General features: G+C 46.3%; 1 protein-coding gene and 1 long non-coding RNA gene across 7 annotated transcripts in view; one reads left to right on the forward strand and one right to left on the reverse strand.

Moving 5' to 3' along the window:
• KCNIP1 (potassium voltage-gated channel interacting protein 1) overlaps window positions 1-16,213 on the reverse strand; it is a 685,047-nt gene that overhangs the window by 111,879 nt on the left and 556,955 nt on the right. The gene's annotated exons all lie outside the window — the stretch shown is intronic.
• The window catches only part of LOC146074059 (uncharacterized), a 60,463-nt gene continuing 57,558 nt past the window's right edge, over window positions 13,309-16,213 (forward strand). The window contains exon 1 of the long non-coding RNA XR_014473355.1: window positions 13,309-14,414. This is a non-coding gene — a long non-coding RNA (uncharacterized LOC146074059). The remainder of the gene's footprint in view (window positions 14,415-16,213) is intronic.

Below are 16,213 nucleotides of genomic sequence, written 5' to 3' on the forward strand. Positions count from 1 at the left end.
ATGTCCCTGCTCTAACTAAGGTGGCGGGCAAAGAACGGCATGCAAAATAAATAACATTGCTGAAAAATAACAAAGTAATAAAAATAACAAACTCCGGATCTAAGGGCCTCCTGCCCTTAATTGCCAAGGACCGGCCACCTGCCAGCGTCCAAGACAACGGCTCAATTACGAAGCGGACTTTTCAAAAGGGGCCAATTGCCCTTAAGGTCAGGGGGTTGACCTTCTGCTTCTGCCCCTGACCTCGCAAATTTCACTAAGGCAGAGCTCACCACTCTGCCCGAGTCATCAAAAAATTGGGCCACCTGCCCTAAACTACAAATGTCCGCAAGAATTTACGCTATCCGAAGTAGATGATCGTTAAGGTCCAGATGTGTGCCCACCTGGATCGGTGATGCCCACATCTCGACATCAACCACCAGCTAAGTGTAAATACAGCTCTAATTTAACTACCGTTCTTTCCGCCGAGACAAAATAAGCCGACAACAACTAAACGAATAAATGCAAACGACTTCACAAAACTAATTCTAACTAATAATTGGGGCGGGCGGGAGGGCAACGTTTTCTGAAGCAAGAGGCAGAATCTTCTGGAAGCAAGAACATCACCCCATCAATCTCCACCTCTGACCTCAACCAGCCTATCCTGAACCGTCATTCAAATCAGCCAACCCGTCAATCAAGATAAGCCGAACCCCCGGGCCTAGATCAAGTGTGTGAGCTAAGGATTCCTGCCAATAGCCAGGTGAGTTTATGCTGTTTTCAGCCAGACAAGCTGGCTTCTACAGTCTTAAACTCCACACAGACATAGGCATTCATCCACACTCACGCTACTTATCTAAGAAATAAAGACGCGTACAACTGAATGGGCTTAAAGGGGACGGCTTATTTATTTTGAGCAGGGGCGGCCTATTTGAATCTAACTAAAATTTATGTCCCTGCTCTAACTAAGGTGGCGGGCAAAGAACGGCATGCAAAATAAATAACATTGCTGGAAAATAACAAAGTAATAAAAATAACAAACTCCGGATCTAAGGGCCTCCTGCCCTTAATTGCCAAGGACCGGCCACCTGCCAGCGTCCAAGACAACGGCTCAATTACGAAGCGGACTTTTCAAAAGGGGCCAATTGCCCTTAAGGTCAGGGGGTTGACCTTCTGCTTCTGCCCCTGACCTCGCAAATTTCACTAAGGCAGAGCTCACCACTCTGCCCGAGTCATCAAAAAATTGGGCCACCTGCCCTAAACTACAAATGTCCGCAAGAATTTACGCTATCCGAAGTAGATGATCGTTAAGGTCCAGATGTGTGCCCACCTGGATCGGTGATGCCCACATCTCGACATCAACCACCAGCTAAGTGTAAATACAGCTCTAATTTAACTACCGTTCTTTCCGCCATATCAGTTCAACTTGAACTGACCCGCCACCAACCTAATTCCAAATACTCCCTCAACTAAACCTCTAAACTTCTCAATGCGTCTATTAAATTCTGAAAAAACAAATCCATCCCGACTAAAGAGAGATGCACCCCATCCGGCCTGTACAGGGTCTCGTTTCTAAAGGATATGGCCTCGTGCCTGACGACCACTCCGCCCTCCGTTACTATAGCCCTGCCGACTACGGAATTGATCCGCCTACGTACCAAATCAATGGCACCCGGATTGAGTGCATCTCTCCAAACCCTCCTAGGTATAATCTCTGACCAGAAGAAACGGCAAAATCTCCATTCTCTGATCAGGTCCAGCAATAAATTCCTAATCTCAAATCGAATATTGAGACCGGAATTATGCGTGAGGTCGTTGCCCCCCAAGTGGATGATGACAAAAAGTGGGTAACCAAACGCCCTAACTGACTCATCCAAAAGACCCCTCAACGCGGACCACCTCATATCTCTACGCCCCAGCCAACGGATAAATCGCGTCTCAGGGAAACGTTCCGTATCCGTGGTTACCTGGGACAGGGACAACCAATACATAAATGAATGCCCCACCATCCAAATCATATTGGTGTCCAAGCGTTGACCTGTAAGTCGAAATGATAGATACTGTTAGAAAATTGAAATAAAGGCAAACATCTGGCAAAATTTTAAAGGGGGGCCCGGGAGATTCCCTTAAAGGTGATTTTGGAGTTCTATATTAAATTGTTGATAACTAATAGGACTGTGATTTGGGTGATCTATTTAAAAACTAATTGATTATTTGACCCACTTAACTTATGTATAATCATACCTGTTGTTTGTCATTCTATGGGAAAGGAGGGGGGGGGGGGGGTGGGTCACCCGATTTGACTTGAGGCAAAAAACACAAATCTTCCACCAGTTGGCTAGAGCCTAATTTAAGACTGGTGATAACACAAAAAATTCCTCAAGGCCCCTCAAACACTAAAGCGTGTTTGGGCGAGCGGCTACTCCTCAAATGGGCTCACTGGACTATGTCGGCCTGATGTATCGCTTAAATGCACCAGACCGCCATCTTCCGAGTGCTCGTATGTCGACCTGAGACCAACCCGCCGCAGCGGCTGCCGAAGCGGCGCCGATACGGAAAGAGTGTGTCCCAAAGTCTGCTGGAGAAAGACCCTGATGCAATATACAGCGCCTGAAAACCGACCTAAACTGGAAGTTAGTAAGGGGGGACCCGTCGATGTGCATCAGCCAGGCCCCGGGCAATTGGGGCCGCAACTCCACGTAAGCCAGGGCCGCCGCCACCGGACAGATCCGGCGGTCGCCACTCCGACCCAAATGGACCCACTGCCCCCTGCCCGCTACATCAGTCTTTGAGCGCTGTATCTTGCACCATAAACCGTCGTGGTGCACGTCGACCTGGCCGAACAGCATAGGCGAGGGAGATGCCCTGGTTGCGGACACCAGTTCGCCTACTCTGAACGCCCCATGGAAAGCCATGGCAAAGGCCAGCCTGAAAAGTCGAACCTCGTAATCGTTCGAGCAAATTACTCTTAGGGACCTCGAGATTCGACGCAACAGGCCGGCATCAATCGGCCGTCGCCTGTCGGGCAAAACCGGCCTGGCTCTGGCCCATCCCTTTAGCATCCTGGAAAGCATGAAAGACTTGGTGATGTCTCTCTTCCCACCAAGACGCAAAAAGAATGATATGCCTGCCAGAGAGCGTCCAACAAAACTTCTGGACTTACCCTCCGTGTACAGGTTCCATACATAGGCATTAATAAGGCACTTAGAGCTCTTACCTGTGCCACCCTGCTCAAGCATGAACTCGCTCCAGCACTCCCATGAGGCCAGATAAGCTCTAAATGTAGCTGGCGCTAGCGACCGCAGGGCCAGCTCCTCTACCCCTCCAGAGGCACCTGCCATAAAAAAGATGGACATTGTTCACCATACTTCTGGGCTAAAGGCACAAGTTGCCTGAATCTTACCCATTCGAAACGGGACAATGCATCCGCTACTTCATTAAGAACGCCTGGGACGTGCTTGGCTCGCAACGTAATGTTGTTCGCCAAGCACATCATCACCATCCGTGCTAAAATACGCAAAACTGGGAGAGAGGTTGACCTTAGTTGTGTAATGGATTGGACCACCCCTAGGTTATCACACCAAAAGACAACCTCCCTGTTTCCCAATTCTGCGCCCCAGAGCTCTAAGGCGACCATTATTGGAAATATTTCCAATAATAGCATATTCTTGGTCATGCCGTCTCGTGCCCAAGATTCGGGCCAGGCCTCTGCGCACCAACGTCCCGCATAAAATGCGCCGAATCCGGAAGATCCTGCGGCATCTGTATATAATTCCAACTCTGCATTTGCAACGGCTGGAGCTTGCCATATGCATATGCCGTTGAAATTATCCAGAAATATTTCCCACACTTTCAGATCCCTCTTCATTTCTGAAGATAGACGTAGAAAATGGTGGGGTTTGCGAATCCCGACGGTCGCTCTCTGAAGTTTTCTACAAAATATTTTGCCCATGGGTATAACTCTACATGCGAAATTAAACAGGCCCAATAAAGATTGAGCCTGTCTAAGTGTTAACTTAGCAGCCGCGATGGCATAACGTATTTCGTCATGTAACCGGCGTACTTTATCTAGAGGAAGCTTACACAGCCCTAGCTCGGAATCAATTTCAATTCCGAGGTACACCAAATCAGTAGTAGGTCCCTCGTTTTTTTCCCCTGCCACGGGAACCCCGAAATCTCTAAATAAATCAAGCGCTGCTTCTAGTAACCTAAGGCACAGGTCAGAATTTGGAGGACCCACTAAAAGAAAGTCATCCAAATAATGAGTAATGCTGTCAGCTCCCGACACTTCCTGCAGGCACCACTGCAAAAATGTGCTAAAGCGCTCAAAATAAGCACATGAAATGGAGCAACCCATGGGCAAACATTTATCTATGTAAAAACCCCCATTCAATTTAAATCCCATGTACTGAAATGCGTTCTTATGTAAAGGTAATAGTCTAAAAGCTGATTCAACATCCAATTTGCACATGAGGGCACCAGGACCAATTTTTCGAATGATGTCTATAGCCTCCTCAAATAAACAATAATTAACTGTGCACAAATCGTCATTGATGGCGTCATTGACAGACGACCCTCTAGGACAAGAAAGATGCTGAATCAGCCTGAACTTCCCTTTAACTTTTTTGGGAACCACCCCAATAGGGGACAAAATTAGTCCCTCCACTGGTGGTGTTGAAAACGGGCCTGCCATGCGACCTAGTTTTACCTCGGCTTCAACTTTTTGTGATATTATGTCAGGATGCTCCATGGCGGAGCGTAAGTTTCCCTTAGTTCCCGTACTAATTGGAGCGGAAACAGGTAATTGAAAACCTTCTGAAAATCCGGACTGCAAAAATCTTGCTCCATCTCTGTCCGGATACCGTTCCAGCCATGGTAACATCCTGACCAATACTATTGGAGTTAGGGCTCTATCCAACGACAGGTGCCGCTGGACCGCGGCTTTGTTTTGCCGTGGACTGAGCCCCACCTCCCCCACCAGTTGGTGGTTTTGTGCAATCCTTGATTGCGTGTGGACCTCCGCATCTGATACAAAGGTGCCGAAAACGACACCGATTTCCCAGGCTGCATTGCCCATTATTAAATGAATAGCACCTACCATGGCCATGCTTCGTATTACTTCCCTTATTAATATTATTGTAAGGCCTGTTCCCATACTGTCTTACCCACCCCTTATTCTCAGGGGCCCTAATAGGTGTAGCTGATTCGGCAACTTCGCCGTATAACTCTACGTCTTTCTTACCAAAATCGTACACCTCCCGGCCATGCTGCTTCCTCCTAAACTCTTCGTCATAGACCCGCCAACCGGGACCGACGTAAGAGGTGTAGAGTTTATGAATAAGGAACTGGTATCTCACCAGGTTCACATATTCATCTGGATGTGTCTCTAAATAACAGGCCGCAAAAATAAGTATGCCTCTTACCCAGTTATTATAAGTGCGAAAGGCATCCTCGCTAGCGGGTCCTTTCTTCCTTGCGGCTAGAAGGGCCCGCCTGTCTTTGCTTGTTAAAGCAAAGATATCTACATAGCGCCCTTTTCTGATCCTATCCCTAGCCCTAGGGCGCAAACCCCGCTTGACAGCGGTGTTCGCGCACTGCATCAGACTCAACCGATACATTGGAGGACCCGGAGCTATGGGACCTATATTCCCTACGCCTCTTCCGCCTTCGTCTCCTCGCGACGCCGTCCGAAGATGACTTATCTTCGGAAGACGTTGATGCCAACGAAGAATCTGAGGTTTCATTTCTGCACCGTCTTTTACGAGACTTTGCAGATCTTTTTCGCCTAGCTTTTTTCTCTACAGATGAATCCTCAGACCCACCACTGCTAGCCCCAGCATTATCGTCATTTGTCCAGTCAGGATCATTCGTGGACTCACCAGTATCAGATGATGCCGCCCTCCTTCTTCTACGTTCATCTCCTCCTCGACTTGACGATGGTCCTTCCATGGCTTGCTCCGCGGATTCTCGACCTGTCAATAGAGGTTCAGTAACAACCCCCATCACAGTTGAAAAATTCGGTGATACCCTTTCTGCTGGGGCAATGGCGTTTCCCCCTCGCGCTGCAGTAATAGTCGGAGCTATTGCTTTGGCTATGATGTCAGATACTGACTCCACAGTCGCCGATGGAGCATTGTTCCCCTGCCCACCTGGCCCGGTGTTTAACAGGGGAGCCACTGCCGACACCACTGCGGCGCATATAGATGTAAGCGCCGATGCGTCCAATGACACCGTGTTACCATCTGTGTTCCTCCCTGTCACCGCGTCCGCATATGAGCGACCCGGTTGCCGTCGGGCCCCTTGTGGGACCCTATCACTCTCTTTAGCCTTCTCTGCGACCAACCTCCTCCTCGCTGCCCGTCTAGATCTGGCGTTAGAATTTCTAACCCCCTCTACCGGATTCGTTTCTGAATCACTTTGTTGGCCCCTTTCATTACCCCCACCTTCTTCATTTGAACCAGCAAAGGAGCCTTGCTCTTGCGGATCGGATTCGCTGCTCAGCGAACCCGCTTCACCTGATTCGCTGCCCGTGGACCCAGAGTCAGCGGAACCCTCACTATTATCCCGCCACATAGCTACGGCCGATTTGAGCATGGCAAATTCGGCCTCAGTGAGCTTATGCCTCATATCCTCCATGAATTGTCCCTTGGGGTTGCTATCAGGCCTAACTCCACCAGATGGCGCTGCACTCATATTTACTCCTTTCCCTTTTGCCTGTGGCCTCCTGCCATTCCTTCCTCTTACAGCAGAGGGCGCTCCAGGCACAGAAGTGCCTGCAACACCCTCAGCAAGGTGAGCTGTACAACCCCTGCTGCCTTCTCCTCCCCTGGCAGCCATTACGCGGCCAGTGCTCCTAGGCACTGCACCCCCCTTTTTTGTTTTTGTATGCGCTCCGGTCCCCCGACCGTTGCGCCGCGCCCTCGCTCCCCTTTCTTTATTTACTGTGGATGCGGGCCCGGAATGACTCCCGGTGCCCGCATCCCTCCTCACTGCTCCTGCGGCGGATGCTTCAGGCCTAGTGCCTGAGCTCCGCCGAATGCCTGCGTTGGACTCGGCGGGGACAGACGCCGGCTCTGACGTTCCAGTCCCCGCCGCTCGTGCGCCCGCCTGACGCCTCCGTGTGCCCGTCTGATACTTGCGGCTAGCCGGAGGCATTTTTCTTGTACCTCCGGCAGCACCGCTAGTACGCGCCGCCATAGCCCTAGTAACCGCCGGAGCGGGCGGTCCCGCCTGCGCTCCGGCAGCCCTCCGACGAGGAGAGGGGGATAGCCCCCGCTCGTCGCCCCTACAGGGAGGCTTAGCCCTGGCCCTAACAGCCACTCTCTGTTCCCCTAGCGCCGCATACCTCGCGGGAGCCCCCGCAGCGCGCCTAGGCCTAGGGGACATAGTCTGCTATCCACAGCACAAAATCACTATAGAAAAATTAGAGCAAGCAGGGAAGATATTAAAGTATAGGATTTTAGAACACAGTAAGAGTAGAAAGAAATGGAGTGATAAGGGAAAGAATAGATAGAGAAGAATATGCAATATAATAGATCTGTAACACAGGCTAATAAATTGTCTGACCTCAACCAGCCTATCCTGAACCGTCATTCAAATCAGCCAACCCGTCAATCAAGATAAGCCGAACCCCCGGGCCTAGATCAAGTGTGTGAGCTAAGGATTCCTGCCAATAGCCAGGTGAGTTTATGCTGTTTTCAGCCAGACAAGCTGGCTTCTACAGTCTTACTGTATGAGTGCTGATCGGTATTATTGTCTCACTCCTTCAGTAACTTTCAGATATACAGTACCGTATCTGTACATTACTCCATGACCCATTATAAAGGGGACAATGTATTACAAGGTGTATGTAGAAATAAGGAGCCTGATTGTGAGCTCCAGGTTGAAGATTTTCCAGTGTAAAAGGTTCAATTGTTTTACTATTACCTTATTTTGTACTGTGTGCTGTTTTTTTTTTTTGGATGCTATTTGTTAAAAAGCCAAATAATACCTCCTAGCTGCTCTAAATTAGGTGGGACCATCCAAAGTATAGGGATATGCCTCACCCTTCCAATTAAGACGGCTTTCTCCAATAAAAAAGGCAGTGAACACGTGTTGGGTGTGTGCAGTACCTACCAATAATGTGTTAAGTAAAGGAACAGATGTTTGCACTGGGGTGTGACGTCTCCTAGCACTTTTATTGGCTATATATGCCCTATTAGACATCCTCTGGGGGGAGGGGGCAGTCATATTTTAATTGTGATGTTCACTAGATATGCCCCCTGCCCTTGTTCAAGGACCTGTAATGTTAGAAGGTATGACCAAACATTCTTATGTGACATCCCTACTTTCCTCAATATTTACTTAGCCCATGATATACCTTCAAATAGCTCATTAGGAAGATTTTATACCATTGTTCATTTCTATTGCTGTATTGACAATTTGTCCCATATGCTTATCCATTAATAACGCCACTGATCAACGTCAAACGTATTTTGCAGTTTATGAAAAATGCTATGTTGTAATAAGTGAAAGGGCAGTGCATAAACTCTTTATATCATCTTTTTACTATAGATGATGTATGAGTGGCTCAGATTGCACCGGCAACTGAAATTTCTAGTTACACCACTTTACACTATTACCATACCGCCCAACATTTGAGCTGTCCAAGTCGGGACTTATGCCCAAATGTGGGGGCATGGTCTACTGATCACGAAGGTGTGGCCCCACTTTTGCCACTATGGGGGGCATGGCCAGTAGCTTTGTGAGCTGCTGGCCCATACACACAGTGTCTGTTTATTGCTGCTCTGCTCAGTAAAGGAGCGAGTATAAGAGGGAATTCCCACTCCCCCCCCCCCCCCCCCCCACCGCGGGACACTGCCGGTCCAGCAAAAATAAAGCAAGTTGAGAGTTATGCTATAACTTTGCTCTACTGCCAGTTTCTTTTCCATGATGCTGTAGAGATACTGTATGGAGATTCACAAAGATCTTTTGAGCAGCATGCAGTTGGCTAATAATATTGAAACATAGACAATATCATTTGGGAAGACAAAGAGCATCTGTGCTGCACTGAATAAACTAATTATACATGCAGCAAAAAATGTCATTACACAGCTCTACCAGAGCAAGCTTGTGACACAGCCAGCTGGCCAGTGGTCTAACAGCGATGGAAACAATGCTAGAATATGGAAGCTGTTAGAATTAGCAAGATCTAGAATACCGCACTCTGATTGAACTAGCACCAAGTTTACTTATTTGAAATGTCAGCATGTGGCTTAATGCATAAGTGATGACACTGCTCAGAGTCATGGGAATGCAAAAAAAAAATATCCTGAAGCTTTTTAAAGCTCATTTACACAAAATTGAAATGAAGAGTATCACATTGCTGAGTTCTTTAGGGGTTTTCACGTATTCACGCAAGATTGTATTCTGATAGGGAAACAAAATGGAAAATACAGTCCACCTAAAATCCAAAAATACTTTAACGACAAATAGGACATGCCAGAATTTTAAAGCCTCAGGACAGTGGCCTTTCTATGTTTGCATTTTAGGTGGTGGAGCTTTGGATTTTATAACTTTTCTGTCCATGAACGGTTATTACTATAAACACCGTGCCTACAGTGTGTTTTTGTTTTCATTGCCAAGTTTCTACTAAGTTAAGCTGGGTACACATATGTACAATTTCCTTTTTCTTGCGACCGTTCGATCGACCGAATACACGTTCGGCCGTCCAAAACATACGACCGTTCTGCGCGTACACATATGTACAATTTTACTTGCGACGTCCGATGTACTCCCGTCCAAACAATCGCAAGAAGAAGTATATGAGAGACCCTGTAACCCTTTGCCTGCTGTTTTAACTTAATGTGTGTTTAATGCCTCACTGCTCAACACTTTAGACGCATCACTTTAAGACATTAATCAATGTTGAAGTTTTAATAGTGTGTTATGGTGCCCAGAAAAGAGCTTCCAGCCCACTCTATTAAAACTTCAACATTGATTAATGTCTTAAAGTGATGCCTCTAAAGTGTTGAGCAGTGAGGCATTAAAACACATTAGTTAAAACAGCAGGCAAAGGGTTACAGGGTCTCTCATAATGCAGCATACCACCGTGCTTTGTCAAACTGTCAAGCATATCGATCGAACGTGCGTACACACTTCACTTTTGTTCCGATATGGAGCCGTCCTGTCGGATGAAATATTAAGCAGCAAAGAACCTTCGACCGACCGACCGTGGACGGCCAAGAGCGTTTTTGGCCGTTTATCGGTCGCACAGCAGCAATTGGGACAGCGTACACACCTATACAATCGAACGGCCGTTTGCCCCCAGATTGGAAGAACGGCCCGACGATTGTATATATGTGTACCCAGCTTTAGAGTACTTTTTTTTTCCATCAAAATTTTTTATTGAGAATGTCATTATCAGTTTTTTTTTTTTTTTTGGGGGGGGGGGGTTTACAGAACCAGAAACATGGGCTATAGACATATATGAAGCACATGAATCAATTATACATACATATAATCAAATAGGTAGAAGAAAATGTAATACATCAAATACATCCAAACAGACGTAGGTCTAGCAGTAGAGCATATTAGTTGATATAAAACCTAATAAAACATTGAGGCTATACTAGTCATGTAACATGAGGACGAGGGAGGAACGCTGGCTATGATGTCATTTTCTCATGCCATAGCATCCATTTCTCCAATGGGGAGGAGGTTGCAGGGGAATGCGGAATACATTTAGAGTACTTTTTACGTTTTCTAGGTGTCCTGTGTCTCACAAGTCCAGTTTATAATATTTTAGGAGAAATACTTATCTGCAATGCTTGGAATTCATTTTTGTTAGCAACATTCCAAATTCAAAAATGCTCTTACTTGTTTGATGTTTTTAAGTCAGGAACATTTCCATACACAACTAGATTTGTCTAGTTGTGGCTATTACAAAGCTATGACAAGCTTTGGTACTTATGTATTATCTGGGCTCCCATGTTAAATGCACCCCATTTTTTCATACCCCTACTATCCAACTACGCATGGAGTTGATTTTATATAGTGTGGCGAGCGCAGCGAGCCACCGTGCCGAAGCGTGGCGAGCGCCCGCGGTCTCATAAGAAAAACGGGAGCCCAGATATTACATAAGTACCCGAGTTTTTCCTAAACTAGAAATTCCCAACTGTCATGAACCTGAATTATTTTGCAGGTCCAGTTGCAGTGTTCTGAGAACTCCCCAGCCTGGCTTCATTTGGACTGCATCTGACTTGCTCTGCAATGCTTCAGCCAGGGCCGGTGCTAGGGTGTTCGGCGCCCTCCTGCAAACTATAAATTTGCGCCCTCCCATACTTTACAAAGACACAATGCTTGCCGAAGGCGCACATTGAAAAAAAGAGTGTATAATGCCCACAGTAGTAGTTCCACTGATACTTAAAATGTGCCCAGTAACAGCAACGCTGTATCTAGACATTTTGGTGCCCAGTGCCAGAAAAGGAATTGGTGGCAAACCCCACAGCGAAGAAAGGTATATCCCTGCCGCCCCCTGCCTGCCCGATCTTTGCGAACGGCTCGGCGACTATGCAAGTACCCGAAACCGTTTGCAAAGGGGAGCTGCACATGCGCATGTTATACCCTGAATCAGAATGAGGGCCTGTAATGCCTATTACACATTATGCCACAACTGTAATGCCTATTACATATTATGCCCCCATAAGTGTCACCTATCTACATGATGGTTGCCAGGAGTTACATGCACAGTGCAAAGAGTTGCGTGGTCGCTGCCTGGGATTACATACTAATTGCCAGGGGTTACATGTGCATTGCCAGGGTTTATATTGTAAAGTTCAAATGTTTTTTATCCAAACATAAGGTCCAATGTTTCGTGGTATATAGTGCACAGTATTGTGTGTGTGTGTTATAAAACGTGTTTTTGCACCTTGACAAAGGGGTTTTATAGACCCCGAAAAGTTGGGACTCTTGCACGCTTGGATAAAAAATATTTGAACTGTACAAGTCTCTGAGTGCCACTACTTACGGTATATGCACATCCATCTACAATCCTGAGGGGTGTGGTATAGGGGTCCGACAGTCGGGATCCCGACAGTCATTATCCCGACGTCGGGATCCTGACTGGCCAGACCCAGACAGCATGGCAAGCACAACGAAGCCCCTTGCGGGCTTGCTGCACTCGTCATGCTGCGGGCATGGTGGCTCGCTACGCTCGCCACCTATTCTATTCTCCCTTTATGGGGGCCGTGGACCCCCACGAGGGAAAATAGCCGAAGGCCGTCGGGAACCCGGCTGTCGGTGTTTTGACAGTCGGGATCCCGACGTCGGGTGAATGCCTGTCGGGATTCCGACTATCGGGACCCCGTCCGGCACCCATCCTGAGCACCAGAGTGTTTTCTAATGCATGAGTGCAGATCCTCCCCAAAAACTAGCCCAATAAATAAATATATATACAGACACACAGTATGACACACACAGAGACAATGCTGTATGTATATATATATATATATATATATATATATATATATATATATATAGACTTTTCTTGTATCGCCGGGCACACCTCCAAGAATACTCAACTTTGCAGGTGCCTTCGTCCAGGGGTAGATGTAGATGGCAAAATGACGTGGCACTCCAGACCATATAGATAGTGCAAAAGACTTTTTTTCGAGCAACGTTTCAATACGTGGGTATTTTCTTCAGGCTTTCTATATATATATAGCTCTGGTTAAAAAAAAAAACACACACACACACACTTACACCTCACTGTAGAAATCCAGGGTATGAGAGGTTAAACTTTTGGTGTAGTGATGGTCTAGCAGCAGCTCCCGTGCATCAGCATGTAGAAGGGGGAGGGCTTAGTAATCGGAGTGCAGGAGGAGAAGAGACGAGTGTCTTCCCTTCATGTATAGGAAGGGTCAGTAAATGTATAGCTGAGGGGTTGCAACTGCCAGCCTGTGCGGTCACTGACTGGACGGAGATCCAGAAACCCTTTTGCGACTGTGCTGCTGGGAGGGAGGGACAGGAGATCAGCTGCTGGACTGAGTGGTTTCACTGTCGGCGTTGCTGCTGCCTATCAGGCAGTGTTACAGGCGCAATGGCAGGCAGCACACAGTAGCAAGCAGGGAGCAGAGGGAAGGCGCCTCTCCTGCCCGACGCCTCCCTGCACCGCATCATTTGCTGAGCGGTTAGCATTGGCCCTGGCTTCAGCTCTAATTGTGCACCTGTGGTATTCCAGCTTGCTACAGAGGATACTAACCAGCTAAGTTATTAACCTCTCAAGTGCCTGATTGCTAGTTATGCAGCATCATTGGGTTTGCACTACTTTCCTGCAGTAACACTCTCAGTAATCATTCTACCTTGTTGGCATTCGCTCCAGAATCCATAACTGATATTACAGGCAACTTCAGGAGCATTCATCCAATCATGGAAAGGCAATAGATTTAAAAGCCTGGCTCAAGGAGACAAAAGCTGCTCTGAGCAACGTCGCTATCTCGCTCTGTTACCCAGCCTTCAGCAGCTCTCCTGACGCATCCCGTGATTCTGTTTCCGCCCGCACCCATTCAGCAGCTTCCTGGTCTCCAGTATCCCAGTGGGTACCCAGCCACCTGCTGCTTCCCAGCCTCTGCCAGTCATCAGCGGCTTCTCAAATGCAAGGAGACAGCTCTGCAGCTACCTCCAGAGCGCCTGTGTGGAAAGGCTGTTCCAGTGCCTCAGCATTTAACCCTGAACCTTGCTCCTGCTGAACCCTGTGGTTCCCGTCTCCACCAGTACCAGTACTCCGTCAACCAAGTTGGTCATTTAAGTTTTCCTGCTCCATTTTCTGAAGCCAAGTAGGCCATTTCAGTTCGTTATACCCATACCGCTGCTGGTCCTTTAAGTTATCCTGCTGTTTAAGTTCCCTTCTCCTGAAGCGAAGTCGGCCTTTTGAGTTATCCATTATCTATCCCGGAGTCTCCACGCCAAGTTGGCCAGTTCCATTCTTCATTATTATCACCTATCCCTCAAGCCTTTATGTCCTGACCTACCTCCAGTTATCCGTTCAGTTATTCTCCTACCACCAGTGAGTTCTCCTAGCGAGGAGCCAGCAAAATTCAAACCCTCTTGCGGGGGTACCTGGCGAAGACAGCTCGGCAGTTAGACTCCACGCCTGCGTCAAGGAGTTCATTCAATACTCACGGCCTGAGATTTTATACGTAGGTCCTACATACTACCCACCAAGCTTCAAGCACCACCATCGCAGCCCGCTCCGAGACTGCTGTCAGAGGGGGATCCTCAACCTCCTTCAGCCATGACAGCTTGCACCAGCCACTCCAGTTCCAGCTTTTACACCAGCTCCTGTAGAGCACTCTCCCAGTCCTCCTACAGTGGCTAGGAATTATTTAACCAGTTACAGTTCACAATTCCTACACAAGTGCCAGCGGTCCATCACCAAGTTATTATTTCCATTTACCCAAGTAGGTATCCTTCATTTATTCAGTACTCCTAGATCCAGCATGCAAAGTTATTCTGGCATTCTCGGACTCAAGCTCTAGTAATATCCCAGAGTCCTCAGATCCAGATTTCCTGTGTGTCAGGTATTCAGCACTGGTTTACTGCAATAACCCAAAACCCCTATCATGACACCAACCATGGTCCAAAAAGTTACAATTACAGTACAACTTTAAAGGATAAACATACTTGAGCACAAGTGACTCACTTAGTACCTCAGCTTTTTTAATGTAGTCATCTGTGCTTAAGCATGGGTTTCACTAAAGTTGGGACTGTCATTGTGGCTTGAGGACTGAGGTTGGAGAGCACAGTATTAAACCAATTGCACATTTATTTTGAGTCACAATCATATATGTTTTACATTCTTCTCTCAAAACTACTTTTAGTTCTTTTTTTTGTAATGAGTTTCCTAGTCTTCCCTCTGAAAGATGTCATCTCAATATATATAAATAGTATATTTTGAGGCATGAGCATCAAAGAGTGACAATAAGCATCTGAAAACCAATGCACAAGATAACTCGAACCAAAATCTAAGTATTAATTATCATTTTGCAGTATAATAAAATACACTGCTCAAAAAATAAAGGGAACACTAACATAACACATCCTAGATCTGAATGAATGAAATAATGGAGTTACATTGTGTTGTTTAAGTGTGCCCTTTATTTTTTGAGCAGTGTAGATTTTGGTTTTCTTTTTGTTAAGAGCATTTGCCAAAATTCATTGGTCATATCTAATGCAATAAACGATTTGGCTTTTCCTAAAGTAGTTATTGACTAATGGAACCATTTAACTAAATAAAAGTTATTTTTTTTACATTTAAATTTATGTTCTAAAAGTCATTTCAAATTATTGTGCTGCCATCTATTTTGGAGGTTCAGTCTCTTGATGTCTTTCCTAATAACCTTAATGCTGTGATATGAGAAACATGCCAGAGAAACTTTTGTTTCATGATATTGAGTTTCCAACTCATTTCAGGGTTCTTCTACCCACAAACCCATTTCTTTCTCACAGGTTAAGCTTCCGTTAAGCTTTATGCACTATTGTAAATTGTACATCTGTAGCCTCTTTTCAGATTTACGTAGTGCTAAATTAAAAAAAGTGTACCTCTGTCTGTCCCACACAAATATGTATTTTGAGAATATGTAGTTTTCTCTTTTTCAATTATTCTATTTTATCAGGCTCGGTGCCTAGATATTGGCAAAATGCTGACTTAGTGCCTTTATTTAAAAAGGGTAAGAAAACACATATAGGAAATTATAGACCCATAGGTCTAGTATCAATAGTGGGGAAAGTACTGCAGGGTATTCTAAGGGATAGAATTCAGTATTACTTTAGGGTCAATAAGATTATTAGTGGGAACCAACATGGATTCCTTAGGGATAGGTCATGTCAAACTAACTCATTCAGCTTCTGTAAGGAAGTGAGAGGAAAACTAGACCTGAGCAATGCAGTAGGGGGGTTATTCTAGTTCACTCTTTCTGACAAATTCCTTCTTAGATGGACAAAACCATGTGCACTGCAGGGGGGGGCAGATGTAAAATGTGCAGAGAGAATTTGATTTGGGTGAGTTATTTTGTTTCTGTGCAGGGTAAATACTGGCTGCTTTATTTTTACACTACAATATAGATCTTACTTTGAAGTAAAACCCCACCCAAATCTAATTCTCTCTGCACATGTCACATCTGCTCCACCTGCAGTGCACATGGTTTTGTCCATCTAAGAAGGATTTTGTCAGAAAGAGTGAACTAGAATAACCCCCTAG

Source organism: Crinia signifera, chromosome 4, assembly GCF_055691185.1.
Source record: "Crinia signifera chromosome 4, ASM5569118v1, whole genome shotgun sequence".
Classification (NCBI taxonomy): Eukaryota; Metazoa; Chordata; class Amphibia; order Anura; family Myobatrachidae; genus Crinia; species Crinia signifera.